The sequence below is a fragment of the Triticum aestivum genome, chromosome 3B (assembly GCF_018294505.1).
Source record: "Triticum aestivum cultivar Chinese Spring chromosome 3B, IWGSC CS RefSeq v2.1, whole genome shotgun sequence".
NCBI lineage: Eukaryota > Viridiplantae > Streptophyta > Magnoliopsida > Poales > Poaceae > Triticum > Triticum aestivum.
Window position 1 is genome coordinate 518,572,210 of NC_057801.1, and position 7,200 is coordinate 518,579,409.

Consider the following 7,200-nt stretch of genomic DNA (forward strand, 5'->3'; position numbering starts at 1 on the left):
CGACCCGACACGATACCCAGACCCCGACCCGGTCTAAGGTCTTCCATTCCAGAAGCACCTCTCTGCCGAGCATTGCTGGACAGTATGGCCACACCGCCGGACCCTTCTTCGTCGACCGCGGTGCCCAGCAGGGGACGAGGTAGGAAGAGAGGAGGTGGGGCACGTGGTCGTGGGAGAGGAGGTAGGGTGACTGCTACGGCGCCTTCCTCGCCGCCACCCCTAGCTGTTTCACCCGAGCACGTGACTGCTAGGGTGGACTCGTCCGAGGAGGAGGCTACACGGACTCCGGTCCACGAGCCTCCGGTCCACGGGTCTTGGGCCCACGAGCCTCGGGTCGACTGGCCTTGGCCCACGAGAGTTCGGCCCACGTGACCCCGGAGGAGCACACGTCCGGATGGGGTACCTGGCCGGATCAACCCGAGGAGCCGAGTGGCCATGCTGATGATGGCGGGGAGCCGACTGATCTTGAGGAGGAGGGGGGCACCGTCTACCAGCGTGGTGCTACACGGCTCCCATCCATGCTGGTGACCCGCGAGCAGAGGTGGTTGATTTTCCCTGATGGGGAGAGGTACATAAGTGCATTTAATATTTTTGTACCTTGTGCATTCATGTTTATTCAAATAACTAACGCGTTGGCCTTGTCATGCTGCAGGGGTTGGGACCACCATCATAGTGTCCGCCGGCCCAACTCCGTCCTTGGAGTTCTTTGACGGCAAAACTTCCCGGGGTTTGTCACGTTGCCTGGTGAGGGTCGGCTTCCAGAGCTTGGATTGAGCTGGGAGCACTACGTGGCTGCCCCGGCCCCACCGGATGAGATTATCGACGGTGTCGTGTGCGACACGAGGGCAGACATGGTGATCAGAAAGTTCTGGGTAATTTCTCCTTTACACATTTAAAAATCTTCAACTAGCTAGTTATTAATTGTACTAATCAATATTGTCTCATTTGATTGCAGACATTCTACAGGTGTGAGGAGGGATACGAGGAGGACGCGGCACATGTTATCGAGAACGTCTGCAAGCGCCTACTCCAGAACTTACGGCACGAGGTTCGGGTGCAGGCTGTTCGAGACTACTACGCCTTGCGTGGTATCAAGAAGACCAAGCCGGCGTGCCGCGATAAGTTCCTGAGTAAGGAGCAGTACATGAAGGTAATTCTTAAGGCCTTCTCTACTTAAATTCCTTCATTTAGTAATTCTTAGCCGTAGCGCTCAAGTTTCTATTTGCTAACTTAGGCGCCTCCGAGATGGTGTGCGGATCGGATGGATTGTTGGGAGGTGTTGGTCGACGAGTGGTGCTCAGAACAATGGCTAGCCCTCCACAACGAGGCCAAGGACAAACGTGCCCAAATGGAAGGTGTGCCACACCATCAAGGCAGCTCCAACTTATATCAGTTCGGGCGCAACTGGGTATGTGGTTTGCTTCATGATTCATGCAATTCATTCATCATGCTAGCTTGAGCCCTTTAATTACTAATTTTCATTGTTTCTCTCTTTCAGGCACGCTACAATAAGGCGGATAAGGTGCCAGAGGTGTACGACCTGTATGCCATGGCCCACACTGCCTCTTTCAAGAAAGTCAAGGCTTTCTCTCAGTCTGACCTCGATGATGCAAACAACTTCACCAACATCTCCTCCCACAACAAGCTCGTGAGATATAGAGATGAGGGGAAGGCGAGGAAAGGGGAGGACTTTAACCCGAGCCAGGGTCCCATTGATCCAGAGCTGTTGATGATATCTGGTGGCGGGAGGTCCCATGGCTCCATAGCCATTGGAGATGGACTTATCCGTTGTCCTAGCACTCTCCCGGAGATCAAGGCGCGCCAGTCGAGCTCCGCTCCTGAGATAAGGCCTCGTAAACGGCCAGTGCAACTCGCCATCAAGGTTAGTGATACGTACTCAGTTATCTTTCTCTATTACATTGTGTGCGCTTCCATCAATGATTACAAATGGTCATGTGAGTGGTGTTGCAGGCTGCTATACAGAATGAGAGAGATAGAACGGAGAAACTTCTGGCGGAAGCGGCGGAGAGGCAGCGGGAGTTGGAGGAGAGGACGACAAAGATGATGGAGGAGGAGAGGGCATGGAATGACATGCAGGCAAGGGCCATGTACGAGCTCCTTGTGGTAAGTTTCTTCTGCAGATTAGCCAATACATTCATGTAGTGTTTGTCTCATTACTAACTAGTATGACTGAGTCGTCAAAACCAAATGTGCAGCCTGTGTGCGAGAAGACAGGTCAGACCGCTCCGCCGATGCCAGTGATTGCTCTTGGGACCACGGTGAGTTTTATTTGAATGGACATTACTTGCTAGTCTTAACATTTGAGTGTCATCATGCTAACAAGACATTAGAAATGATCTTTGGTGCAGCGTAACTCCAGACAAGCATCGCACGATCCTTCTCCAGCTACCGACACGAGCCACCCCGCTCCTACACCTCCTGGATCTTGGTAAGTTTATCTAGTGTTTTGCTTAACACATGCATAAAGACCTAGACTTAGCTTTATTTCCTCCAATGCTTACCATAATGACCTAGACTTAGCTTCTTCTCCTCAAAAATGACTTAATAAGCTTACTGACCTCCAAAACCATCCATTTTACCTAAGTTAGCTCTAAAACGATCTATACTTAGCTTACTTATGTCAAAAATTGCATAATTAGCTTAGTTAGCTCATAGACGATCCATTTTACCTAAGTTAGCTCTAAAATGACCCATTTTACCTAGGTTAGCTTATAAATGATCCAGTTCATCCAAGTTAGCTCAAAAATGACCCATTTTACCTAGATTAGCTCCTAAATGATCCATTTTACCTACGTTAGCTTTAAAATGACCCATTTCACCTAGGTTAACTCCAAAATGACCCATCTTACCTAGGTTATCTCATAAACGATCCATTTCAACTAATTTAGCTCATAAACGATCCATTTCACCAAGTTAGCTAAAAAACGATCCATTTCATCTAAATTAGCTCTTAAATGATCCATTTCACCTAAGTTAGCTCAAAAAGATCCATTTTAACTAAATTAGCTCATAAATAATCCATTTCACCTAAGTTAGCTAAAAAACGATCCATTTTAACTAAGTTAGCTCATAAATGATCCATTTCACCTAAGTTAGCTAAAAAACGATCCATTTCACCTTAGTTACCTCAAAAACGATCCATTTGACCTTAGTTAGCTCATAAACGACCCATTTCAACTAAGTTAGCTCATAAATGATCCATTTCACCTTAGCTAGCTCATAAACGACCCATTTCAACTTAGTTAGCTCATATATGATCCATTTCACGTAAGTTAGCTCATAAATGATATACTCTTCTTGTTCTAGTCTTCTTCTTGTTCTACTCTTCTTGTTCTAGTCTTCTTCTTGTTCTACTCTTCTTCTTGTTCTACTCTTCTTGTTCTAACTTTCTTATTTTTCATTTTGCAGATTTCATTCACTTGACGAAAGCTTGCATAGATGGAGTGCTCCTTATCCCTTTCTCTGTTTCTTTTGTATCGTTGAACTATGCATGTATCGTTGGATGAAACTGTTGTAATATATATGGTTGGATGCCTCTATGTTGAACTTGTTATGTATGATGGAACTATGCATGTAATATATATGGTTGGATGATGAAGTTATGTGTTGGATATCTTATATGTTTGCTCTGTAATGGCCTTTTGAAATAATCTATATATGTCATATATATTTGTGATGAAAATTGTTGGATTTAATAAAAAACAGATAAAAGAGCCAATATGCAGGCTCTTTGCCGTCTGCCACCGACGGCAACGGGCTCTTTGCCGTCTGCCGCGGACGGAAAAGAAGACACGTGGCATCTAGCTGTGCTTCCTGGGAGCTGACCCATTTGGTCAGTTTGCCTACAGTGGCAGACGGCAAAGACTTTGCCATCAGTGGCGGACGGCAAAGAACCTGCACTTTGCCATCAGTGGCAGACGGCAAAGAACCTGCCATGTAGTGACGTGTAGATGACATCATATGGCGGACGGCAAAGACACTAGAAATTTTGCCGTCAGCGGCGGACGGCAAAGGCCTGTCGTTAGCCACTTAACGGACTGACAGCGCAATTATTGTCGTCCGCTCTCTTTGCCGTCCGCCGCAGACGGCAAAGGGCCTTTGCCGTCAGCCGCCAGGAAGCAGACGACAAAGTAGTTGTTTACCGTAGCCTACTTTGCCGGAGCCTTTTGCCGTCCGCGGCTGACGGCAAAGGCCTTTGCCGTCCGCCGTTCATGCCTTTGCCGTCCGCCGTGGCAGACGGCAAAGTAGCTGATTCCTGTAGTGTTGGTCATCACACACTCTCTTTGAAACCAACAAATGGACTCCAAGAAAAGCCTATGGACAAACCCTTCAAATATAACTCAAGGCAACCATTAGTCCATAGAGATTGTTATCAATTGCCAAAACCAAACATGGGGGCACCGCATGTTCTTACAACAGAGAAGAAACTGCTTCGCTTGAGCCCGATCCTGAGATTGTTTCTTCATTGATAAACATGCTTAATGTGCACCGCCGTTTGGTGCACAAATTTAGAATTGCACGACAGAGTTTGTGTACTCCTGGTGTTTCTGCTGTGTCGATTCGTTTCTTGGGCAGCGATGGCGGTGCCCATGGTACACGTTTTTCCGGCCCTACTGCTTCTAAAGTGGCTGCACTTATTGTTGGCGATCTCGCTCCTGAATGCAGAAGGTTTGACGTGATTGCCGAGACGTGATCTGGTTCGCTAAAGCACATATCTTCACTCAATTGCAACCTTATGGCTTTACAATATCCTATACTTTTCCCGTACGGTGACAAGAGTTACCACTGTGGTATTAGATATGTTGATGTTGGTGGTTCTTCGGCTACAGCTTATGCAGATGTGCAGTCCGAAGGGTGTATGGACGGCGAAGATTCCGATGATGATGTGGACTATAATTCCAAGGATGCGGACGCTTCTCGTGGGCAAGTTACCATGTTGGAGTACTATAAGTACTATGCCCACTAACGTGAAGGCGAGGTGAACCCTTACACAAGTTGTGGTCGCCTGAGCCAACAAATTGTTGTTAATGCTTACTCTTGTGTAGAGGCCGATCGTCTAGAGTACCATTTTCGTAAGCAAGATAATCTTAGATCCGAGACTTGTCAAGGCATATCTGATGCCATGGGTGAAGGTAATTCAACTGGCAAGAATGTTGGTGTGCAGTTCATACTGCACGACAGCTTTACAGGCGGCCCGCGGTATATGCTTCTGAATTATCATGACGGTATGGCTATTTGTCGGCAGTATGGTGCACCCGATCTGTTTATTACTTTTACATGCAATCCCAGGTGGCAAGAGATTGCCGATGCTCTCGCTGCTCTCGCCAGCAAGTAACTACGCATCAGAATGAATTTGCAAGACAAACAATGATCCTGGCAAAGATATGCAATAGCTTTTTTTATATACTACCACTCCGCATGTATCCCCAACGCCCAAACAGCAGTGACCCCATTATCACGTACACAGGCACACACCCTCCCGTCGGACGTATGGAAGAACTTGCAAAATCGCTTTACAACTTTATCACAGGCACAAATCCTGCAGGAGGCTACACCAGAATGATCTAATTCACCAACGGCTACTTCTAGCTTTGTCAGCATGTTTGCGTTTGTACAAGTGGTTCTTTTAGCTTATTTACATGGTGTGTTCCTGTTTCTGTAAGCAGTTCTCTACGTACGATGAACTATATGCAATTTAGTTATTTGTAGTGTGCCACTCTTAATATTTACTTATTATGTATCCCTATATCTATCTAATGTCAACAGTTTCATATGTTCAATTCCTTCAATGTTTTTGTGTACAATTATGAAACTAAATGTGCATGCAACAAACTGAAAGTTGAATTAACAGATTGTCCATTTGCGAGTGATCACCGAGCGCGGCGTGCCGCCGCGCGGGGTAGTCTAGTATTTACTATGACGCCCTATGCTCATTTAGGATTTCCGTACGAACAGTTAAGCTTGCAACATCATTCACCTTCCAGACCGGCTAAATGCCCGTTTAGCCGTCTGGTTGAAGATATGATGCGTTTATAGTGTCGTTGCAGGCAGGCCTGGCGCGCTCGAACTATCTCCAGTATATTTACCCGTTTGTCCTTGGTTCCTCGGAGTATTATTAGGTTCTTATTATACACCTTTTCTTTTTATAATTGTTGTACTGGTTGTGGCCCTGTGTTGAGTATATTATATACGTGTATATTTGTGTGTAGGGCTCACCTCCTGTTTCCCTTGTATAGTTGAGGTTGTGGCCCACCTCTGTACTTATATACGTGCCTGGTGCACCGATCAATACATCGAGATTGCACAGCCCATAACTTGCCTTTCTACATGGTATCTATCGCAACACGATCCTAACCCCAAAGCCGCCACCGCCACCGCTACTCCTCGCCGCCGCCACCAGTCGCCGCCGCCGCCACCTCTTTCCCAGTCGCCGTCGCTGCTGTTGGTCGCCGCCGCCTCTCCCCACCACCTCGCACGCCGCTGCCGCCGTCTCTTCCGAGGCCGCCGCCGCCGCGTGTCCCGCTTCCGCCCGCGCCTTCCCACCCGCGCCACCACCTTCCCTCCCACCCGCGGCGCACCCGCTCCACCCCACCTGCCACCTGCGCCGCCGCTCCCCCCAGCCGCGCCGCAACTCGCCCCGCAGGTTCCAAACCCTAACCCTCGCCATGAGCTTCTCCTCGTCCACCGTTTCCAACCCGTTCGCCGGTCCCGATGTCACCCTCGTCCGCGACCTCAACATCCATGAGCGCATCCCGGTCAAGCTTGATCACACCACCGCGTCCTACTCCGCTTGGAAGCGGTATTTTTCGCTTGTGTTCCGTGAGTACCTCCTGCACGGCCACGTGGACGGCACCGTGGACTCGTCGCTCATGATCAACAACGAGGAGTGGATGATCCTCGACGCCATCATCATCCGCTGGTTCTACCTCACCATCTCCAGCGACCTCTTCCACACCGTGGTGGACGACGAGGACGACGCCTATGCGGTCTGGACCAAGCTCAACGGCCTCTTCACCGACAATCGGCTGCAGCGCAAGGTCCTGCTCTATGGTGAGTTTTACACCGCCCTCGTCGCAGGCACCCGCGGGGGTTCGGCCCCGCCACCGCCGCGCCCGACGCCGCCCCAGCCGGCGGCGCCCGTCTTCCCGCCAGGCTTCCCGCCCGCACCGGCCGCCCCCT